The 24935-nt window shown below is 34.6% G+C and overlaps 1 long non-coding RNA gene across 1 annotated transcript in view; it reads right to left on the bottom strand.

Moving 5' to 3' along the window:
• Nucleotides 1–24935, bottom strand: part of LOC103163196 — a 61035-nt gene that overhangs the window by 3052 nt on the left and 33048 nt on the right. Inside the window, exons 10-15 of the long non-coding RNA XR_003483481.2 lie at nt 23298–23476; nt 9104–9211; nt 5652–5808; nt 2943–3032; nt 1899–2047; nt 883–951 (exon numbers count right to left, since the gene is read on the bottom strand). This is a non-coding gene — a long non-coding RNA (uncharacterized LOC103163196). The remainder of the gene's footprint in view (nt 1–882; nt 952–1898; nt 2048–2942; nt 3033–5651; nt 5809–9103; nt 9212–23297; nt 23477–24935) is intronic.

Below are 24935 nucleotides of genomic sequence, written 5' to 3'. Positions count from 1 at the left end.
ACTAGTATATCCAATTATTATTAACTCAAATCATATTGAGAATTAGGCAAGGAAACAAGAAGTGTGTGTCAGTCTTGGTGTAATTTGATATCTGAATAGGGAAATCCATTAAACTTGTAGTATGGACAAACTACAGGTAGTATTGTGTAATGTTAATTCATCATTTACAAATACATAATTCAATCAACTCTTTATTTTTGAATTACAATACATAAAGGCCATTAATAAAATTTAGAATTATAAATTAAATTTTGATTTTTTATTTATGTTTTGTAGGGTCAAGACAGGGTTTCTCTGTTGGTGCTCTATTGTTCTGAAACTCACTATGTATACCAGGCTAGCCTCAAACTCATAACTTTGACTACATCTGCCTCCCAAGTCCAGGGATGAAAGGCATGAGCCATGACTGTTTTGTCAAAATGAATTCTTAACACTTCAATTCTTATATAATTGTGGAAGTATATATAGTACCATCATTAAATTATGATAAAATCCAGTAAATTATATATTCAGATCCAACTCCAAGAAATGTCTTCCCACCACTTCCCTACACTGCCATGCTTACTACTAATCTCATGCTTTGGTGAAGCAGCATTTATTTAGAAATTCCATATTGCCCTGAAGCATTAGCTTTCTATGCTATTAAAGTCACACTACAGGTTGTTTTACATACCAAATCTCAGAAAGGAGCTTATTGGAACATTTTAAGCAAACACTTTTATGAGTACATATGAATAATCCAATTTACACAATTTTCTCACTAAAATATAATCCCTACAGGCACAAAACTCACTGGAACTTGTGGACCTGACTATTTTTAGTATCATTTGATTCATTAGAGACCTTACTTCTTGGCCTTTCGACTGTAGTAGCAGGTGTTACCTTTCCTTCCATCATATATTTCTTCTGTTGAAGGCCCAGGCTGTGCAAATCATCCTCTTCATGGCATATCTTTTCACAGAAGAAAGGGACAAAGATATTAATCTGGAAGCAAAGTTCCCAACATCAAGGATAGACTTGATTTTTTCACCTATATTGCTTTATCAGAAATGATCTCTGTGAAGTTCTAATAAGGCTTGAAAGCCTCCCAGAAGAACTTTACTACAGAATAATGCTTTTTTCAGTATTTATCCATAGGAGCTCTGCTTCAACAGAAATCATAACAACACAAGATAGACCTCTTGCTTGCTTATGCATTCTTGAATACCCTCGAAAATACAATATCACTTTATGGGCACTCTCTATATGCTGGTCTATATCACTTAAAATGCAAGATAAATATTCTCCTAAAACTTCAGAGTTTATCCAAATATGAAAACAATACTTTCAATCTTTTAATCTGGTTGAACATAATGCTCAGCAAAGCCGTGAAAGGTCAACAGCAGTCTCAATACTTTTGCTGTGAACACAACACAATCAACTGGGATCATACATGACTATCTTCCTACTTAGTTCCCTCAGAACTAAGTCTACTGTTCTGTAGCTTCTGAAGTCCCAAGGAAATCCACTGTTGATTGACAGGCAGAGCTAATGGCTACATGAGCCAGGCAAATCAGAGAAAGATGTGCATTGTATACATCAGTTTATGCATTCGGTATCTCTAGAATGAATAATAATATTTCTCATTTTATGCACTTTCAAAGCCAAAAGAATGATCTTGTTTGCCCCCTTGTGGCACTGATACACAAGCCAGCCTATGAAAGAGTCTAATTTGGTTTTTGAAACTACTTCATATCACCATGATGTACTATGTTGAATTATTTTTATTACAAAGTTTCACATATCTGATCTTAAATACTGCCTATGGATAAATGCTTCCAAATAGGTATTTAATTTTATTAAATGGAGTACTTATATGGTAACTATTTGTATTTATAAATCACTTGCTTCCTACTTACTGCATGATTCTCTCCATGGGATCCAGTTTTTCTGATCCCTGGGAGTCTTCTATATTATTCCTATCATTTGTGACACTTTTCCATATGCTGAAATAACAAAAAATATCCATTTCTTCTACAGTTCACAACTCTTTTATGAAGTCTCATACCTGCAAAATTATTGCCAGCGTTAGCATGCATATTTCTTTTTTCAATTGTCCAATGAATTTATGTCCCAGGTGGGTATGCATCAGAACTGACTCCATGTGTCCCAAAAAACAATGCCTACCATGGTGCATGATGGTGAAAAAGACCACAGTACCATAATTTCCCCTATGCATACACTCTGCCCATATGGCTTCACCAAAGAGACATGTTATTACACCCTTGTGCATTCCATGACTGGAAAACTACTTGCCAATTTACTGTACATTCAAACAATCATGTAAATATTACCTATGAAATGTGTGCTTCCTCATGCAACTGTGTGAATAATCCCGCTACACACTATGAAGAAATATTACTATTGTTGTTATTAAAATGGAAACTGCCCAAAGGGTAGGCAGAATTTACATGGCAACGAGAACACAGGGGAGAAGTTTGGCGTACAACATAATACACAAATCTAGCAGAAATGAAAGAATGTAATGAGGTAAAGCAACCTCAGTGTAGCACATACAGAAATGAAAATGAATTAGGTTCTGAGAGCTAGATACAGAAAAGAATAAACCATTGTCCAACCAAACACAAGACTAAGCCATTTGCGACCATTTACAATTAACCTTAAGTTCCTGTACAGCTATTTGGGGAGTGGTTTGGGGAACATAAATGAGTGCCAACAATTTTGTTATTCTCCACATCAAGAAGAACATCATTGATTTCCCAAATTCACCTGCATTATTTGTTCAAGAACCCCACTAACACAAGTGCAACAAATAAACCAACATTTGGAGAGATGTAGACTATGCCTATCACTCCTACTCAATATGTTCAAAAGAGCAGACCTATTTATTATACCACTAAGATAAGCTCTGGAAAAACAATGAGGCTATTGATGCTACTTACACCGCATAGATGAAATAATCCCCGCAGTCTGATCAATCCCAACCAAATGCTGCAGCAGAATGACTTTCCCTACCAGAAATGATTTCTTTCCTGTAATGACATAAACAGAGCCATATTTCCTTAACTTTTCTCAGCCAACACAATCAAGTCCCAATCTGAGTCCCTGTTGACTTTGAGCATATTTGAATAAAATAGTAGGGAGGGATAGGCTATATAATCAGCTAACAATCTTCTTACTTGTGCTGCTCTTCTACATATACTGAAAAACTCTAAATAATCCTACAGCTGTCACAGCTAAATTCTCCAGGTCAACCATTGTATGAATTAAAAGATACTCCTATGTAACATAGTAATTTAAAGCCATCTGTGGACAGACTTTGAAGATTCCCCCATAGAAGGCCTCCTCTCCCCTGGGGAGCAGAAATGTTTGGGACAGGGATTCTGTGGGGGCAGAGGAGGAGTGGAGGGAGAGAGAACTGGGATTAACATGTTAAAGAAGCTTGTTTCTAATTTAAATAAATAAGTCTGTGGAAATGTTTAAATTTTTCTGCCTACTACAACTCAAGGTTAATAGACAGGGATGGTCAATCTGTCAATGGTTTGCAACAGTTGACTATAATATATATGTTATGGAATCATAATGAGAATTGTGTATGCCTATCCTAGAGACAACTTCTAGCTATGTGAACTTCACACCTGTCTTTGAATGAAGTGTAAGCGCAGCTAACAAAACTTAAACTTTTTTATTCGGCAAGCAATGTTAAGGACATGTTGAAGTCTGAATTTAGGCCACAGCTTTTTGCTTATTCCTCCACACATACTTGAGATGATTTTCCAACTGCTATCCACATACACTTCAGTATGTCACTGCACATTGAAAATGCTAAGGTTACAAAGTTTTAAGAATAATACTTGCATAAAATATAGGTGGCATTTCCTTAAAAAGAGGAATAAATCACTCAGGGGGTGAATTATGTAAATGAAAAACAAGTGACCCTTGTCTTAAAAGATAATGAAAAGATCTATGTTATTATATACACAGCAACGCCGGCCAGTACAATAATATTAATTTCTCAAATCTGAAGACGTGACGTGTTTAGAACAGGGAAGTAGGAGACTGAGAGATTGGTGGCTAATGTGGAAGAACTGTAGTCATGAACTGTAGAATAGTGAAACTAGACACTACACATCTCCCCTAATAATAAATCAACAACCTAGATGGACAATTACAACAGGTACTAAAAATTCAGAACCGGTCTTAAGAGTCCTAGTGCTTGACAACTTCCCTGGCTAAAACAACTTCCCTCCTAGGCAGTACAGAGGCATCTCCACTATATCCCACATCACATGTGAGCAAGCTTCTCTCCTAGCATTCACATTTACTACACTTTCCCATAAATTTGATTTTAGACTTTCTTAAAATATTAATGTGCTAGAGGGAGTCTTCTGTGTTGTTCTGCTTGTATCCAAGCTTCTCCTCACCACCATGCAATCTTAAGTTGAACACTACTGGTAACATTGCTGCAGAACTTATGTTAAATACAAGGTCTTCCTAAATTTCCTCAAACTTCATCATTTTCAAAGCTTAGCACTTACTGAGTAATTAGAGGCCTGGCTCTTCAACACCACATGTCATTAGTTTTTTATATCTTTTGTCAATAAAATACACTTATGTAATGTTTAAGGGAAAATTATGACAAACCTGTATAAACCTGTCGAACTAGCCATAGACAACTGAGATATGGATATTCAAAAAGAACCTTCACCTGGAAATTTTAAGAAAGTAAAATGTCTATCTGTATGTAACATATGTGTCCTTTTACACACAGATCAGTGCAGCAGTCAGGCTCTGTTAAGCATGTTCATTTACCAGCAGAAAGATACAATTACAATAAATCCCCTGCTGGTCACAATGCAACTGCCTCTTTTATGCCCCCAAACATGTGATGGATAAAGAATAGAAAAACATACTCTACACATGAGACTAAGATAATATTGTGGAAGACAAGGCAGAAAGACTATATGTTCTGAGGAACTGTATGTGTGCTGTGAAAATGTGTCTCTATAAGTAACTATAGAGGTTCATCGAATAAAATTCAAAATAAGAAGACACGAAGATTAATAAAAAATAAAATAACACTTTGCTTCCAGTTGAAATGCTAAGCTTTATGGAGAAACTCACAGGGTTTAACTGTTAACTGAAGATCTACCTGCAATGATATTGGCTAAAATATGATGAAGCAGACATCCCCAGAGTGATCCCTTTGATGGGACAGATGAGACAAAGTTTACAGCCCTGAACACATGCATGAAGGCTCTTGTGAGGAATATACAAATGCTGAAGCATTCGGCAGTCTTGTTTAATTACAGATAAATACATATATGTGACCAAACGTTAACTTAAAATTGGTCATGTGGAAGTTTTTCTGTAATTCTAGACATTTCAGTGTTGAATAATCTTGGATGATCATTACTACAGACACTAAATTGCGGCTACATGATTCCATCAGGTTCCAGCTTTAGGGATGTCAGATGCTGCCCTGTATTATTGTTCTAAACAGTGCCCTATCACACGTTTGGCCACCGTACCTATAAAGAATACTAACAGAAACTTGCATGTAATATATTTTATCTAATCTAACATACCTGCAGTATGTGAATCACTTATTAAATTGTCACCCTCACACAGCTTTTGGCAATAGTACTTACCTTACAACTGAAGTATCTCTCAGAGCTGAAAGTCATCCTTAGAGACATTTCTCTGTAAACACAGAAGGAGCCATGTTTCTTCTGCACTGCTTACTGATACTTCAGTCACTGATTTGGCTTCCCAGGTAGAAATCAACCATACATGTATGAAGCTTACCTGTCACCAAGACAGAAAGACTGTTATTCTGTGATTTCTCGAATCAATTTAATTCCCCAGGTGACCTCAACTTAGTATTATACTGCACCACAATCTCCATTGTCCCTGCCTCTACCCCTTCTACTTTCTTACAAAGACCAACAAAAGGGCTAAAATTCTACTCTGTAATAAAATGATAACTTGTGCATATTAGCTTCAATTTATTGTCTTTCTGAAGGGGGAAATGCTGATCTTGCCACTTAGGTGCTGGCAAAGGTGGTGCTGACCATGCCCAATTTGGTGTGGTGAGACTGTCATAGCAGGGCTTTAAATATCAGAGAGGCATACTTGCAGCCCTCTTTTCCCTCTCCCATCTGGCTGAACAGACAAGCAGGCATCTGGTGTAAACCTGGTTGGTGGCTCAGGTGTAAGAGTACTTTCCTAATAAACCCTTATCAATCTTGTACTGATTCCATTTGATCCACTTTAAGTTGTGTCAGATTATAGGGGGAAATGCTGACTATGCCCACCTTGGGACTGGCACAGGTGACTCTGTCCATACCCACTTGAGGGCGTGGTCAGCATTTTCCCCTACATCTTTCACATATTAAGAACAGAATCCTTGTTCATCCCAAACAAAACTACAGTTTTGGTGTTTTCATCTATAGTTTGCTTCTACTCCCACAGAAGCTTTTCATCATATTGATTTTCCAAGCAGGTGTTATAGGTTTATATAGGCACACAGATAGAGGTCTGTGACTTCCTAATCTCTGTCCTATATACTCAAGCCTGTCACCGAACCCATTTTAACTTTTGATGAGCTTGTATTAAAAAAAGTTTTAGTGAATTAGTAATATCCCTGAGAAGATACTTCTGTGAAAAACAGATATTTAGAGAAATGCTAGTTGGAAAAGTAAAATAATCAGCCCATATTCAGCCACACACAAAAGACTGGATTTGCTCTTATTGAATAGAATCAATTCTTTTCATATTAGCCTGCAAAAGTCCAGTGACCAAAAACTGAAAATATATTACTATTCTAATTTTAAAGGTCTATTGGGACTACAAAAATTGTACTTGAACAGTTATTCTGGAAATCAGTTCTAGAAATACTCAAGAAATAAACCTGAAGAAAAATAGAAAGACAAAGATATGATCCAAATAAATGTATGTGAATGTATTAAATTAAAATTTAAAATGTTTGGGGAATATATATATATATATATATATATATATATATATATATATATATATTCTCCTGAAAATAGCTCTAGGTACACACAGTTGTTTGCAAGGGGGTGGTCCAAAAGTCTACTACAAGAATTCAGTCTCTTATTATTGCACTTGGTTTCTTCCAATAATTAACAGATATAACTGAAACTGAGATCTCCATCAATGAGAATTTGTCTTGAATATATCAAAATTTATCTCTGAGGATGAGATTTCAGAGAAAATGATAGTGGTAGGAGAGCAATTAAGAGAGAAAAGTGACAAGTGTCCAACCCAGTTATGATGCTTTAAATGATCAGCATTGCAAGATATTAAAGATGCACCAGTGGTCGAACAAATTGTCAAAAACTATTATCTGCCTAGTGGTATCCAAGGCTTGCCTAACTGGAAAAAAATTAATGCCTCATAAAGTAAAACATGAAAATCCATGTGAGCATTAACAACATAGAACTTAGACGATATTAACACTAATTTCATAAAACGTTATAATCATTAACTACATTACAAATTGTATCCTTATACCCAAAGAATAATGTTAATCCAGAAACACTAGTAGTTTTCAGTGAATTCTGTTTATATATGAGTGTGTTTTTGTGTATGGGGGGGTCTGTGTGTGTGTGTGTGTGTGTGTGTGTGTGTGTGTTTTGAGCATTATCAACAATAGCAATGAATAGGTCATGAATATGAAAGTGGAATGAGGAGTACACTGAAAGTGTTATAGAGATAGATATATGGAAATTATGCAAATACCCTAGCCTTCTATGTTGCACTTAATTGCTTAAAATAAAAATACAAAACAGTGAAGGACTTAGAATGTATTAATTCAGCAGAAGATTAGGATGAGAAGAATTGGGATGAAACAAAACTCATTTTGTAAATGTTTGAATATTAAACTTATTAACTATGGAATCATCGTTAATAAGATTGGCCTCATCTCAGATTTCTTGAGTCAATGGGTACTTTTGCCTTTGCCTCCAAGACATGGGGCACCCTGGTAATATGCAGGTGTATATGGTTTAATTCATCTAACAAATGTGAAAAAGGCATCTCACAGTTTCTTTTTCTATTTTTCTAATTTTTAAACTTGTTACAAAAGAACAACATTTTTGGTGCTACAACCCAGGTAGGCACTTCCTTTGGTCTCTCCCATGGCCACAGGAGTCACAGGGATCCTTCTCTCTGAACCTACAATTCACTCATCTGCCAGTTACTGCAATCTGATCACATTCTATCAGCAATAAGGCAAATGTTATGTAGCCCACAACTATGGAGGTCCTTGGGAGTGGCTATCTATGCAGCCTGTTGACAAATTTCTGCTATTCTTTAATCATTAACTCAGGTAAAATCTATTGCTTCTCAAAACCTCTGATGATTGTGACAACTGGTAATCTTGACAGCTTAAACAAAACAGATTTAAGGAACAGGTATTTTAGGATTTACCTATGTGAAAATAGGAAAGTGTAAGGTGTATGAAGGTCTTGGAATAAAAGTTACAAAGGTATGAGGATGGAAAGGTCTAACAAGGTGGATAAATGCCAAGTTATGGAGTTCAAAGAATGTAAGGTATAAAGGTCTGAGAATGGAAGGTCTAAGAGAGAAAAGCAAGGAATATGAATTAAATTCAATGCCCACTAGGTAGGCAGGAAGCAGTCTTCAGAACTCTATGTCCTTATTCCCTAACCTGCCATGTCTAACACACCACCTTTTTAATAATAAGAAAAGGTGGGAATGAAAGTTTCAGGCATTAAGCTGGCCTGGCCCTGTTACCTGGGAGAATCCATTCAGGAAGTACCCTGGTCAGCTGTGGGTTCCATGGGAACTAAGTCTACATGCTGTTGTAAGGACCCCTATAAAAGACAGACCCCTGTCAACTTACTCTCTATTTTGTTTTTTTGTTTTTTTTGTTTTGTTTTTTTTGCTCTCTGATCTCTGTCTTGCTCACTTCTCTCTTGTTCTTCTGCTGTCTCCCTGTAGTCTTACTCTCTTATCTTGTTCTCTTGCTCTTACCCCCCTTAATAATCTCGATGGTTAATGAAAAAAAAGTTGTTGAATATGAAAATTACAAACAAAGCAAGAATTACAGTACCACAGGGTAGGTATGGTGAGCATGTCTTCAATGAAGCCTTCTCAGAAGTTGGGAAGAACATTTCATCCATGCTTGAGACTGAAATTTTCATGAGCATGCTTGTGAGACCTTCCATCAGAATGATGAAATAAGAAGGCAAATTTAAAGAATAAATAGTTAGAAACAGTAAAACCTATACATTTAAACAAATAATCATTCTGACATGACTATTATAATCTACGTAAGGTACAGAAATTCCCAAATTACTAGACAAGTAATTTTAATATTACTATGAATGCAATATTCACAAGCAAAGAAGAGATTATTTACAGTGGGATTACAGATCTCCATATGTGTTGTTATTTGTCCTGATGAATAAATTATTATATTATTTGGATAGAACCATGTGTAATCTAGTTTCAAAGAAATTGTGCCGAAAAAAAAAGAACAATTCAGGAGCATTCCACTCACACTTCCTGGAATGTATCACTGAACACCCACACTCACACACATACACTTGTATAGTTACAAACTCATATGAGAAAAATAATTCACTCAAAATTATCATTTACTTATAATCACTTAACTCACCTTACAAATTACTAAAAGATATACTAAAGAAATTGTTTCAAATATTCCCATATTTGAAATTTGACTTTTCTCTTATATAACACATATTGTTTGGTTTTCTGTTTATGTATTTAGGAGTGTGTGTATTTCTCAGAGAGAGAGAGAGAGAGAGAGAGAGAGAGAGAGAGAGAGAGAGAGAGAGAGAGATAGAGACAGAGAGACCAAAAGAATATGTGTTTGTGAAATAACAAATTATGAAAACAGACCATCAATTTAAAAGGAAATAAAGGAGGGTTAAAGGAGGATTTGGAAGGAAGAAAGGAAATGCTAAAATGAAGCATTCATATTGTAATATTAATTTTTTAAATATACTATACTTAAATGAAATAAAAATAAAACAGCTCACAGATAGACCAAATACAGGTATAAATTTAAATTTATGCAAATACATTTGGCTGAAAATTAATCTCTGTAGCATTAATAAAAAGAATAATTTCTAGGTGTGCAGCTACAGCTTTTATTGAAAAGGAGATGGAGTTCTTTTTGCCCTCTCAGATAGATGGGTGACCTAGGTGTTTCCACAGGCTCCTACCATGTCAATAATGCTGAAGAAAAGAATATTTCCCACAAGCCCGGCAGAAGGAGATTCAAACAGGTAGGCCTGGTATCAGATTTATTAAGTGAAGAAAAATGACGGAAAATTTGAGGTATTTTGTTACAGGCTTGGATTTAATGTAAACTTTAGACAACGCTCTGGAGAAGTATATATTCAGAACTTGGTTTGATACTAATACAAGCTGAGAGCCGGAATCCAACCAGGAGCATGGACTGCAAGACCCTGTGTGAGGGGACTCATTGGAGTTGTCATTTGCCTCTGATTGGCTGTGTACTATCATATAGAGAATAGCTTTGGTTCAGAGAGAGAGAGAGAGAGAGAGAGAGAGAGAGAGAGAGAGAGAGAGAGAGAGAGAGAGATGCTAAACCTAGTAATGGAAATTCAAACTCTGAAGTAACTATGGAGATTTCTATCAAAGCTGCTTTTTCATCTACCTGTCATCCTCCCTGTTTGTTGCAGCAGAAGCAGAAAAATTGAAAGGAAAACATCTGGTTAAAATGTTATTTAACGTGGGATACCACTGCATTAAAAAACAGAGAAAACCAACCAGTGGAACCTCAAGGCTGAGCATTATCCTAGAAATTGGCTACTGCCCAGAAGCTTTCATTTTGTTCTGGGACATTCTGATTTCTTCTGACCCTTTGCAATCTTCCTGTGTCAGTTTGCCCCCAGTGTTTGACTATTACATGAGCCATGGCCCTGTTAAGAACTTTATGTGTATCTCATTGCCCTAAAAAGAACATGTTTTCATTAAAGAAAGAAATGTAGTTTCACTCCAGTTAACCAATATACCCAGTGAGAATGGAGTGTCCTAAAGTATCTTGATGGTAATTGAATGATATAAGGCTGTTTTAAAAGGAATGACTTAAATCCTATGTATATATTAACCTTTCTCTTTCCATTTTTTCTGTCTCTGTGTCTCTCTCTGTATCTGTCTCTATCTCTGTCTCTGTGTCTGTCTCTCTGTCTCTGTCTCTGTCTCTCTGTGTCTCTGTCTCTGTCTCTGTATCTCTCTCTCTCTCTCTCTCTCTCTCTCTCTTTGTGTGTGTGTGTGTGTGTGTGTGTGTGTGTGTGTGTGTGTGTGTGTGTGTCTTTATGCATGTGCAGGTTTGATTGGGATTTGCACAAATATGTTCATGAAGTTGACAGCCAGAACATAAACTTTTCTATTGCTCCTGTGGTACCTTTATTTCTTAAAAATATTTACTCAATATAAAGATATAACTATTGTGTGTTTCCAAAGATCCATTCTCCATAACCTAACCTAAAATCCTCCCTCAAACCTGCTATTACTATCTTATACTAACACTGAAAAATCTCCTCCTTCTGTGTATGTATGTGTGAATGCAAGTGATGTGTGTATTTCTGTGTTTTTCTCTCCCTCCATCCCTCTCTCTCTCTCTCTCTCTCTCTCTCTCTCTCTCTCTCTCTCTCTCTCTCTCTCTCTCTCTCCATCTATCAATCTATCTGTGTGTGTGTGTGTGTGTGTGTGTGTGTGTGTGTGTGTGTGTGTCTGTGTCTGTGTGTCTGTGTGTGTGTATGTGTGTAATAAAGGATATGGGAACCAGTCCCATGTGGAGGGATGCACTTTTAGCCTAGACACATGGGGGAAGGCCTAGGCCTTGTTGAGGATGATATGACATATTTTGGGAATCTGCCATGGACGGCCTTTCCATTTCTGTGGAGCATAGGGAGTATCAGGGAGAAGGCTGGTGGGGGGTTGTGTGGGAGGGGAGGGAAAGGAATCATAGATTGACAGGTGAAGCAGGCTTATTTGAATTTGAAATAATAAAATAATTTACCTCAATATCCTCTTCTAAAATTCCTCTACCATCCCTAATCACACAATTCTTTGTTAACTTTGTTGACTTCTCTTTGTGTGTGTGTGTGTGTGTGTGTGTTTGTGTCTGCATTATTGGTATGCATATGCTTTTGTATACTTAAGTGTGTGTTCATGTTTGTGTGCCTACATGTGTTTCATATTGGTGACTTATAACTTTTCATTTTATTTTTAAGAATATATCTTAATTACAACAACTTCTTTTCCCTGTTCTCTTTCAAACCTTCTCATATAACACTATACATATATCTTCAACTGTATGACAGATAGTCATTGTCTAGGTGAACAAGTGTTAGTGATATAACTCACAACAAACTCTATTGTCCATATCATGACCCAAATCTATTACAAAAACAAACAAACAGGTAAACATTTTTGTTGTAATCTCTAATATTTGTAAAAATGTATTTCATTTATTTGACTCTCTTCCAAAACCAAGAACATAGAATCATTGTTCTTCCCAAAGAAAACTAGAGATTTCTTATATCCATCTATAGTATTCTTGTACTCCCACCCAAGGTTTTCAGCAGATTTCCTTTGCCCATAGGAGGATATATTTATTTACCTGCATACATAAATAGAGTCAAATACCTTCATAATATGTGGCCTATATATACTTGTCTGTGTGGAAAGCCATTTTCACTTTTCACAGAGTCCAAGAACAATTCACGGAGAATTAGTTGTGTGCACTAAATAATGTTTCTGGGTAACACAAATATTTGGAGAAATCTTAGAAAAAAATAGAATTATTGGCCAAATGTTGGCTTCACTGGCTGGCTGCTTGGCAATTTAATTAATAGAATCCAGAGATTATATAGAACAGTGCATTACTCCCGTGACCAAAACCTATAAAATATATTACTATTGTAAATTTAAAAGTGACAACCAGAATGAAATGAATAATAATTTAATAGATATTTCTACTAAGAAGATTTATGAGGAATCAAGTGGCAATCTGAAGAAAAACAGAAACACTAAGGATTCTAAAAATGACAAGGAAATCATAATTTCATATTTACCCACAAATTAGATATGATGTATTAATACACATTAATATAGTTAACTAAAATTAAACACACTTGGGGATATAACACACTTACCAGAGGAATATATATATATATATATATATATATATATATATATATATATATATATATATATTATTCTAAATTACATCTTGAGAAGGGAGGAGAAATCTCATTTAGAGTTATTGATAAGGGGAATCCCAGAGACCACCAAAATAGGATAGAATTACACTGTACTGTATTTGGTTGTTTCTAAGAAGTTATACTTAAGTCCCTACTGCAGAAATCACTGCATTTTGGAACAGAATCAGTGAGAATTTGAACTTGAACTAAATTAAAGCCTGATATAAGAGAACTAATTTTCTGAGACCTGGAAGTTGTTAGGAAAACAGTTAAGGGGGGAATTGATGATGTGTCCATCCCAGTTTCCATGCCTTTGAATGACAAGCATGGCAAGATAGCATTAAAGACAAACTAGTAGTTCTGATACCTTGTCAGTAAATAGTAGTTACCTAATGGTATACAAGGCTTGCTTAACAAAGGAAAGTCATTCCTGCCAATGAAAAACAGCAAAGGTATTTTGGCTAGTGAGCCCATGGAACATAGAACACCTTATCACTCCTTTCTTAAACATTATAAAATCTAACTACACTATAAAAATAATCTTTATACTCACCCAATGATTTGACCCAGGAACATTAGTGATAATCAGCAGATTGTGTTGATGTGGATGTGTGTGTGTGTGTGTGTGTGTGTGTGTGTGTGTGTGTGTGTGTGTGTGTGTATGTGTGTGTACTTAATGACAATAATGAAGTCATGAATTTGAGAAAGAACTGAGGAGGACACAGGAAGATGTGGAGAGTCAGCGACATCGAAATTGTGTAGTCTTGCTTGAAGTACTCAATTTTTTAAAATAGAAAATTCAAAATAGATAATAAGGGGATTTTGCAAGGATGAGTTCAGCAGAACAATTAGGATGAAAATAACCAAACCTCATAGTACAAATGAATGAAAACATGGTATTTATGAAGAAATATTAATCCAAGAGGAAATGTATTGATATTATTTATAAGTGTAATTGTCACATATAATGTGAATAGTGGGTGAAATGTCCATTCAGGTCCCAAAATATGTCGTTTCTCTGACTTAATGATCAAAATAACTCTAAAACTTGTACCAATGAAATTGTTCTGAAAATGAGAAAAAGGAAAATCACATAATCAGTTTTAAACTTACTGTAATGTGCCCACACAGGAAAAAACACGCTACTATAAATTGAAAAGTATTTGAGATGAATCAAGGCCCAAAAATGTCATTTAATTCTTCTTACAAATTTCCAAAAGATAAACAAGTTATAATGCTTCTCAAAAGTTCTAGGACCAGTGGATACCACAGGAAAATTGGATTCTCATTCACATAACACTCACTGTAGAAGTTTATTTCAGTAATTAGCATTTTATGTTTGTGTACCAGCTTCTGTATGAGTGGTGTGTGTGTGTGTGTGTGTGTGTGTGTGTGTGTGTGTGTGTGTGTGTGTGTGTGTGTAAGAGTAAGGAAAAAGTAGCCATGGATTTCAAACTGCATAAGGAGGATTATATGGCAGATTAGGAGAGAATAAATGAAAAGGGGAAAAATGAAATCATGTTGTAACTTCAAAAACATAACAAAATATGCAATTATGGAAAAACCAGATCAAAAGCAAAGAGCAGTTATAAATTAAATGACAATGAAAGATCCTATACATTACAAATTAGTCTCTGATGCACTCACTATTAAATACAATTGCTTCTAAACTTCTGCAACCACAATAGTCACAGAAAATAATAGATAAATGTCCTCCAGGTTCATTCTAATGGATGTGGCTACCGTGTTGAGTTTCCACACTCCCTCTTCCCCTATTACATGATATTAAAGAAATACAATTTTCCTAAGGATCCAGACAGAAAAGGAAGAATAAGAGAGGACCTGATATCAAATAATTACCTGAAAAATATACTTGAAAATTAAGAAGAGTATTTGGATATCAGATTGATTTTTGATGGTAACTTTTGACAAAGAAGTATGTATAGCTACACTCAAAACTGATATCATTCATTCATTTGATGTAAAGAAACACATGCTGAAGACAATAAAACTCATTGAAAATGTTTAAGCAAAAAAGAAATTTTATCTAACAAGGGAAGCACAAACACCAAACTCAATCAAACACAATCAATACTAGATTGTTAAAACTGAAAAATTAAAAATTAGGAAAATTATACAGACTTACTAAATGATATATGTGTGTGTGTGTTTGTGTGTGTATGTGTTTGTGAGTGTTTATGTGTCTGTTTGTGAGTGTGTTTGTGTGTGTGTGTGTGTGTGTGTGTGTGTGTGTGTCCATTCACATATATTGAAGTAACAACACTGAAAACAGGCCATAAATATGAAAGAGAACAAGGAGGGATGAATAGGAGGTTTAGCCAAAATTTAATGAGAATATACAAAATACATAAAAAAAATTTAAACAGGGCTTAGACATACATTTCTACTATTTGTCTTTTCTTAGAAAGTCATAAAGGAAGGCCCATTCATCAAGAATAGGGTATCCATAATAATAAATAGATGCACTAAACTGCTGCTTGTTGAGCCAATGAGTTTTGGAGTTTACAGACAGAATTCAGACACATGCATCATCAAAAACTCAAGAGAGCAATAGTGATTACTTGGAAAAGCTGCACACCTGTAATGATGTAATGTTTTTGGATGGTAGAACTTAAAGATGAAATCTGATTGATAATTGCTACATACTTGAAAGTTAGCATTAAGGTATGAAATGTTTATTCATGGTAACAAAAACAATAATAATATTTATATCTAATTACAAAGTTGATTCAAAACTGTATATCTTGCCACATATGTGTTTGATAACTTCATTAAGTATTAGCAATTATGGAAACTGGCTCATATAAAGAACCATCCTTTTGGAAACTCATGCTATAAAAGGTTAAAGCATATGAGGTCCCAGTCTATGTGTAGACTTTATTTAAAGTTTAAAGTTTATTAAAAACCAGAGCTTCAAACCAATAGTTAAAAATTTTGAGGCTTGAAAACTGTAGTAAGAGTAAATTCTTGAATTGAATAATTATGTGAAGTACTAATATACTGAAACACTGTAAAAATAAACATAAAGAACAAATTTTCAGACAACTTCTAATTCATAAAATTATTTAATGTGCTTAGAACTATGTCTGTTACCTAGGTAAACTCAAACCTAATTCACTAAAAGAAAAAAATTTGGAGGACAAAACTAGTGTATAACTCCAATATTATACTCTTCACTATATGGTGTTAAAGTTAAACATAGAACAAGAACTCAAAATAAGTCTAAGGTAAAATTAATATTCACTTAATGGAAAATAATTTTCAAAAATATATTTAAATATTGCAAATATCCTTGCAAAGCAAGACATCTCAAAACTCAACTAGTACCCCTTCCCTTAATTTTACACAGAGTCACCAGTGTAAACTGTTTGTTAGCTTCATTTTAGGGTAAAGATAAATAGGGAATTAAGACTTGCTCAACATCTGCTTCCCTTGTCTACAAAGTTTGAAAGTACATGTAAACTATTGGTTGAAAGTATTCCCACAACACTGACCAGCTCCATCTATGTAGGCCAGAGCTGAAGGCCTCCCCCTTTTCTATAGGAGATAAATAAGTCCATATTTCCCAAACCTGAAATTGATTAATTCTCTTACAAAGTGGATGATCTTACGGTTTACAGCCACATCCTAAATGTCAAAACTACAGAGAATCCAATAGTAGTTAGTCAAACCTCAGTATCTCCCAAACTGACACATGAGAAATGGTGAGCAAGAAATTTTGTACCTAAGCCTACAACCATACTGGTTTTGGACATGTGTGGTATTTCACCTGACCATGTCCTCCCTTTCTCTGCTTCCAAATCTTCCTCTTAGTAAAAGCTAATTCCATTTTCCATATCTTAATCATCCATGTTCCCTGATTAAAAGAGACTGAAATACACTTGCACATTAAAAATTACAGCTTTGGTTAACGTTTTAGAAAATTCAAGTAGACTCCTTTTGAACTTTGCTGGCAATGCTGATTGCCTTCTACAAAGGGTGTACTACAGAATCAAGGAAAATGATAGAGAAAGACAGGAAAAATGCAATTTGCTTTGGTCTCTGGTTCCCATTGATGACAGGGAAAACAATCCACTGTTGTTTGGAGGCTAAGCATTTCTCTGTATCCACAGGCCTTTCTTTTATCCTGGCTAATCACCAGCAAGTGTCCATTTCTGTCTGAGCCTTCTGATTGAGACTGATGGCTGCCAATTGTAGTATGCTGTGGATACTTCAATTTCCCTTTGATAGTTTCACCAAACACTGTGATTCTATTCTTGAGTTATATCAAAATGTTGGACATTTATTTCTAGTACAGTGTTCTTAAAAATACTTGGATTAATAAAGACATGTGTTTTACTGCCCTGAATATGCAACACTCCAAACCAGCATGGAGTATATTACCAAGTCAGAATTGTAAGGAAATAATTCCAGGGATATTTTAGAAAAGCAATTATAATCCAATGGGGATGGAAAACTCAGAGCATACAGTGCCTTGTGGATACAATATTGACCCACATATGAACTCAAAAAAAAATCACAGGAAGCACAGAACTGTCTAGCACTAAAACAGAAATCATTCCAACATTGAGAAGTGGAAAAAAATGATCTCCTATCCCTAAACAATAAGCTATACAAACTTAAAAACAACTACAAATGAGATTTGCTAAATGCAGTTTTACTGGGTAGCCAAACTACACCAACAACAGCCCCATGACAAGAAACTGATTGCCAATTCAAAATGAAATCAATTGTATGTTGGAAGGAATGCTGTTTAGTGTTTCCTTCTAAAACCAATTAGTAAAAATTGAAACTTCATAATATATTGATAAAAAGTAGACACACTTGTCATATCTTATTCTAAAGCATGAAGGCTGTAAGGGCACATGTCTGACAAGTTGGTGTGTGAAAACCGTGTGTAAATGGGGCTGCTGGATGAACGTCACCAGGGTTGCAGCACTTCATAAATTTCAGGAGATCTAACTGTGCCCTAATAGGCATCCTACAACTGCATCCTCCATACCGCTGATATTATAAAAGGGAGGTCTGTGCATTATATGTGTTTTTTGAATCTTACTATTGCTCCACTTTGTGTCATTTCCATGTTTTATGAATGTGGTAGTATGTTTCTGTGGTTATGAATTTCTTTGCAAGTAAAAATATATACTGTAGTCTTCATGATATAGGATGAAAAATTGTGAAACACAATTATTTAATTATTATAAAACTCTAGCAAAATAACATGAAAGTAAACACTCTCACTTTTGCTATTGTAAATCATGTCAGGATGACTTTGGAGGCAAGATGTGCCTTCTAAATACAAAACAGAGAAAAGATAAGTATTGAATATTTATTACGAAGTGCAAACAAGTGAAAAAGGTGGTCGGTGCTTACATTTGTCAAACCACATTTAACAACTATCAGCTACATAGTTTTATAATTCAAAGTATGTATGTCATTTTTCCAAATTGGGTGGTTTTAAGGGTAAATTGACTGTGGGTGTATTTCATGTACTTCTGGGACATTTTGTTTTGTACAGTAACAACTTATGTTCTACTGAGTACGACTGTAAAAAAGATTGTGGAATGATTGTTTAGTCCTTTCTCCTCTGTGACCCTGTGTTTTCTCAGCACAAATTGGCACGGATTATATCTTTTCACATACACTAGGATTTTCCCGTTTGTGTGGCAGAAGCTCAAAATTGTTGTTTAAATCTCATTTTAAAAAAAGACCTGTGTCTTCCTCTTAATGGACTTTATTTTAAGTAGTGGTAAAATGAGTGTTTGTCATGGAAGAAGAAAAGAGAAAAGGAGTTTTAAGGGAGTGTGTTGCATTCCTGGTGAGGACACTCTCTGAGCTGTGTTTGTACGCTAAATAATCATGTAGGCTATACTATCTTTCACTTTGAAGCTAACCAATTAGCCTCTCAGGTATAAAGTTCCTTTATGTACATGAAAAAAGATTCCACTAAATAAAATCAACTTTAAACATTATTGAAATGTTAATTTAGTTTCATGCATTATCAATGTGTGACTGGGACAGTGTTTGAAATATACACACATAGAGAGATACTCATACATACTTAATTTCATATTGTGAACTTCATTCAAACAGACTATGTTAATGTGAAAGACATTGCCTATAGTCCTAGGACTCTACAGAGTAAAATCCATGTTTTCCAGGAATTTTACCAATTTTCTTCAAGTGTCAGCTTTTGTTCACCTTAATAATTTCCAAGATGTCACACTCCACTGAACGCTATACAGGTAACTTATTTTCTCTACAAAAATCAAGTGCTTTGATGGCTCAAATCCACACCTGTATTTTACATCATGACACAAATCTAATCTCATTTAATTTCAGGCTGAGGAGAGTAATGAAGGCTGAGCTAGTCTGTACCTGCTCCCAAGCTCATGTTGTTGTTTCTTTATTCATTTACTGACTATTTAGGAAAAATTCTCTTTTGAATATCAGTAATTACATTAAAAATTGGACTGCTACATAATAGGCAACATCGTTATTTTTTAACTTTTTAACTTTCAAAATCATTTGGCAGATTTATTTGAGTAAAATAAATGAAACATCATAATAATAGAAAATTATAAATCCATATGCCAAAGACAAACTGCAAAAATGAGTTAATAACTGAAATAGACCCCTCAAACTTATAGAAAGTATGCCATAATATGTATGGAATTAACAGATCCTTAAAGACAGTATTTCTGTATTTCTGTATATTGGTTAGTATCTAATAATATCAACCTTAGTTATCTCCATCTCACATTGTCCTTGCAGTTTTTCTCAAAGCAGTTAGTGGGGAAAATAAATAGTACACATTTGTGGTTTGTAGATATCTGGTGTTCAAGACAAACAAGATAGTCACTATTTTGTGCAAGGGCATAGCCTGGTGTATAGTGAAGCACTCAATAATCAAATATTTTGATTATTGAGCCAATTACTTCAGCAAATTCAACAATATAAAAAATTTAAATTTCAATACTATTATGTACACTAGTAATCAACTATACAAAATGAAATGAGGAAGCAGGTGGTATTAAAATACCATAACCTCAGGAAAGTGGTCTCCTCCAGTGTGAGCTTCTCTGGATACAGAGAACAAGCATGGCTTTCCTACTTGAGGTGCAGACATACTGAACAGCACAGACAGACACTCTATCAGAAATAAATGACAGTAATTAATAGATAACAAAGGAAGAAATAAATGGGACTGTTCTTAAAGCTATAAAAATGTACTTAAGACTATTAAAAACTTGCATTTACATTTTAAGTGTTACAATTCATTGAATTTAAGAAGCCATTAATTATCAAAGCTATTCAGAGAATGAAAGTATTCTATTCACAGTGAATATTATATTAATATATTCTCTGTGGGAAAACACAATTAAACTTCTTAATGAACTTACATAAGATAGCCAGAATTGACACAACATTTAGATAGAGAAGTAAAGATGGAGAATTTGAACTTTCACTACTATTTCAAAACTTAGGACAAGTTGGTTGTCATGAAGTCATTTGTATATAGTATATAATTAAATATATATTATTGAAATGAAAGCACATGCTTCAAAATGAACAGTTAAATATATATGTGCATATGATCATAGGTGTGGTGAGGTTGGGCATATGTACTCAGGAGAATAAAGCCAAAATCGACATATATTATTATCTTTGAGACTAAGTCTATCATTGATCCTAGAGCTCAGCATCCTTTTAGGCTGGAAAACCAATGCTGAAATTACACTAAGATTTTTGTGTTTTGGTGTATGTGTGTGTGTGTTTCTGGGTGTCTGTAAAACAAAAATTCATGTCAAATGTTTGTATAATTGCAAATAGCCTAGTAATTTTTGGAAAAATTGAGAAAACTGAATAATAAAATATGAAATTTTAATTCCACAGTGCCATTTAAAATTGCTAAAATATCAATGTATACTTAATGTGAAAACTTGCAAAGACATCAATACATATGAATTACTAATTGTAACATTAATGAAAATAATAAAATATGGAGAAAGAAATGACTGAAAGAAAAGATATATTGTAAGTAACACAAAAATGGTCAAACATGTATGGTGGCACAAATACAGGACTTTTCAGGAACAATATTTGCCAGTGAGGTAAGGAAAAAGGAGGAAGCCCAGAACAGGAAGAGGCAGGCTGCATAAAAGCCCCTCGAGTGACAGTGATCACCACCTATATTTTTAATGCTTCCCTCTGTTAACTCCATGTCCCAGTATAATATTTCTTATAGATTATCAATCCTAATAAATGTATAACAGCAACCACCACATAATAGAACACAAAAATAGTAAAAATTAAAATATGTAACACGTCCTGACATAACTAAATAAAAACAAAAGCTCAATGAGGATAATCGAGGTGGGATTATTTTTTATGGGGGCTATCAAGACAGCGTTTCTCTGTATACCTTTGGAGCCTGTCCGTGAAATCACTGTGTAGACAAGACGGGCCACAAACTCAAATAGATCTACCTGCCTATGCTCCTGACTGTTGGGATTAAGGATATGCACCACCACTGCTAGGTTGATAATCAAATATTTTAAACATCGTATTGGAAAAGTGTACTGAACAGAAAGTATAAAATAATATACTGGTCAAAATTAAAAGATGAATTTTAGAATTACAAAGTAACATTATCAATTTTCATTTCTGCAATGGAGTTCTACAAAGTTTCAAGAAGTAAATTTTGAAAGTAAATAAGTAGAGACACTAAAGATGGGCAAAAATGAAAAAATATTATATTATATTTACTCCAAATTATCTAACACATATGGTTTATGGAAATAACACACAGTTTGGAAAATAATTGGCCCACCAAGGATCACAAATACCTAAGAACATCTGAAAAAGTCAGGAGAATCTTCTTTCAGATTGTTGGTGAGTGAATGCAAGTTTGTAATGATTTTGTTAGACACAAGATAAATGATGATGGGTATTTACTGAGGAACAATTTGAGGTGTAGAATCCAGGAGATTACAAAGAGTATTGTCTATTATCACTGCTCTTTACTGCTTCCAAGTAGCAGAAGTTAAGTCCATATTCCTGAGTTATTGTTATGGATCTCTACAAATTTGAACAGGAACTCATAAATCCATGAGACTTGCAGAAGCCAGAGGAGCATTAGGAAATCTTTTAATGCAGAAAGGCATTCAATCAATCAATTTAGTTATGGTACTTTTGAATTACAAAGACTACCACGACTAGATTTAACTAAATGTGCACTACTGGTTCAGATATCTTCATAATAAATAATATATCCATAATGTAATCCAATTCACCCTTAAAAGAGATGAATCATGCCTAATATTGTAAATCATAAAAAAATCACAGGACTCATAGTTCATGGCAGTTAGAGGCCCTTAAAACCACTTTAATAAAACAGTATAATATCTAACTGCATTACCCTTTTGTCAGTTTTTCCAATGCATATTTCAGAGCTAGAAACAACAAATGGATTCATTGGGTTATATTTATAAATTAGCAATATGTAATTTTGTACAGATATAAAAATTTATGAATTTTTAATAAATTTCAGACTGGAGTGATGTGTGCACAGTAAAAGTTTGGGAATGCTTAGGTGGAAGTAATTTAAATGTACAAGTCATGTATTACATAGTTGTAATTTTTACTAAAAGGAAAAAAGTGTGGGAAAGTTACTTGGAAAGTACAGTTTTAACAGGAGTGTAGAATGAGATAGGATAATTTGGATGAATATGACCCAAGCTCATATTAATCTATGAAAACTATATATTTATTTAGAAACATTAATCCCCTTGTATTAAGGCTGGGCAAGGCAACCCAGTATGAGGAAGAGGTTCCTGGAAGACAGGCAGAGACTTAGAGACAGGCCTTGTTTTCAACACCGGGAGTCCCAAAGTAGATCAAGGTAGACAATGGTCAGACATATGTAGAAGGCCTAGGTCAGTCCTATGGAGGTCACTAGCGCTCTATGCAGAGTCTGTTTGTTCCCATGAGCCCAGGTTAACTGATTCTGGGAGTTACCTTGTGGTGACCTTGATTCTCCAGACTTATACAATCCTTCTTCCCTCTCTTCAACAGGATTCACCAAGCCTTGTCCAACATTAATACAAGCACAGTTTCTTAGTCTTACTGCAATTTGATACTCCTATCTTTGTTGATACTTAATGGAGGCCTATCTCTTTCAGAAGAGAAACAGAGGACTAGATTGGGAGGGAATGGGGGAAATAGAGGAGAAGAGTAAGCAAATTATGTTTTGGATAAAAAATAGATGAAAATTTTAATTAGTAATTGGAAATACAAATTAATACTAAAATAATACTTGTACATGAAGCATGACAGATAATCTGGTTTGTGAAGTTGATTTCATTGCTAAACATCCAGGGGTAAAGGGGAACACACTCTGGGTGTGTATGTTCAGATGTATAAAGAAAAGAGGGTCCTCTTTTCTTTATACATCTATGTTGTTCCATCTATGAATGATTTAAAAGTTGTTCCATGTATGAATGATTTAAAATTTGAGTAGCAGTAAACTATCAAAGTGAAATGTCGTTACAGAAGTAGGTTTCCAAGGGCAACACTGTGGAGGGTACATCTTGGATCTGATACATTCTGGTCATTGTTTTCTGTGCTTTATAATGTCCTGCCTTCATGGAACACTGCTTCAACAGAGACTGGGAAACAATGCAGCAAACCAGCTGTTCCTGGCACCCTCTGCAGTCTCAAGCTAAGAGAAATGTTCCTATAAATCATTTGTCACAGTATTGAAAAGTCTCACTAACACACTTGAGTCAGTGAATAGGATGCATTCCAACAAAACTAGATTTGTAAAAATATACTAAGGAATATTTGACCCTCAGCAGCTTGAAACTTTATGAATATAAGAGGACACTTCTTTCACAACTCTTTGTGGAATTACTGTATAACACACTTTTCAATAATGTAAAAAGGAGCAAATAATGCCAGACTTACAGAAGAAATACTGGGCTTCCATCAATGTGAGTAACTCAGTGTGTTTCTATGGGCTCCTAATTTGCCACATGATGCTGGAGAAAAGAAAATTTCCTAAGGGTTCAGGGAGTAGAAAAGAATAACAGGAGGCCTGGTATCAAACAACAGAAGAATATACTTCGGAAATTTGAGGTACATGGATGCCAGCTGGAGATTCATGTGGACTTTAGACAAGTAAGTGTCTATAGGAATGCTCAAAAGACTAAAAAAAATCTTTCATATGAGGTAAAGCAAAGAATACTGGAGAAAATATAACTAATCCAAAAGATTTGAAAAAAATTATTTTAACAAATTAACCACACACAAAAATGGACAATGGGCAGCCCTGAAAAGATAGAAAATTATATTACACAAATATAGCAGTGCATGATTCATTTCTTAGAACTATATATGCAAATAATTATAGTTTCATATGTGGAACATCAACTAATATTTTAAAAACACCATGAAATTACAGGATAGTAAGGATGTATGAATCAGAGGATTTATAGGAAAAAATAGGAATAAATTATTTAATCATATCATAACCTCAAATCTTAATATTTTTTTAAATAAAAAATATAAATTGTTCCTAGACATGGATTATTGTTATTCATCTTTTTCTAGAAAGAGACAGAAAAATATGACCCTTCAATTAGGACAGGAACATAA

This window comes from Cricetulus griseus, chromosome 3 (genome assembly GCF_003668045.3).
Source record: "Cricetulus griseus strain 17A/GY chromosome 3, alternate assembly CriGri-PICRH-1.0, whole genome shotgun sequence".
Classification (NCBI taxonomy): Eukaryota; Metazoa; Chordata; class Mammalia; order Rodentia; family Cricetidae; genus Cricetulus; species Cricetulus griseus.
Note: the sequence above shows the minus strand (reverse complement) of the source record. Positions and strands in the feature narration are given on the sequence as shown.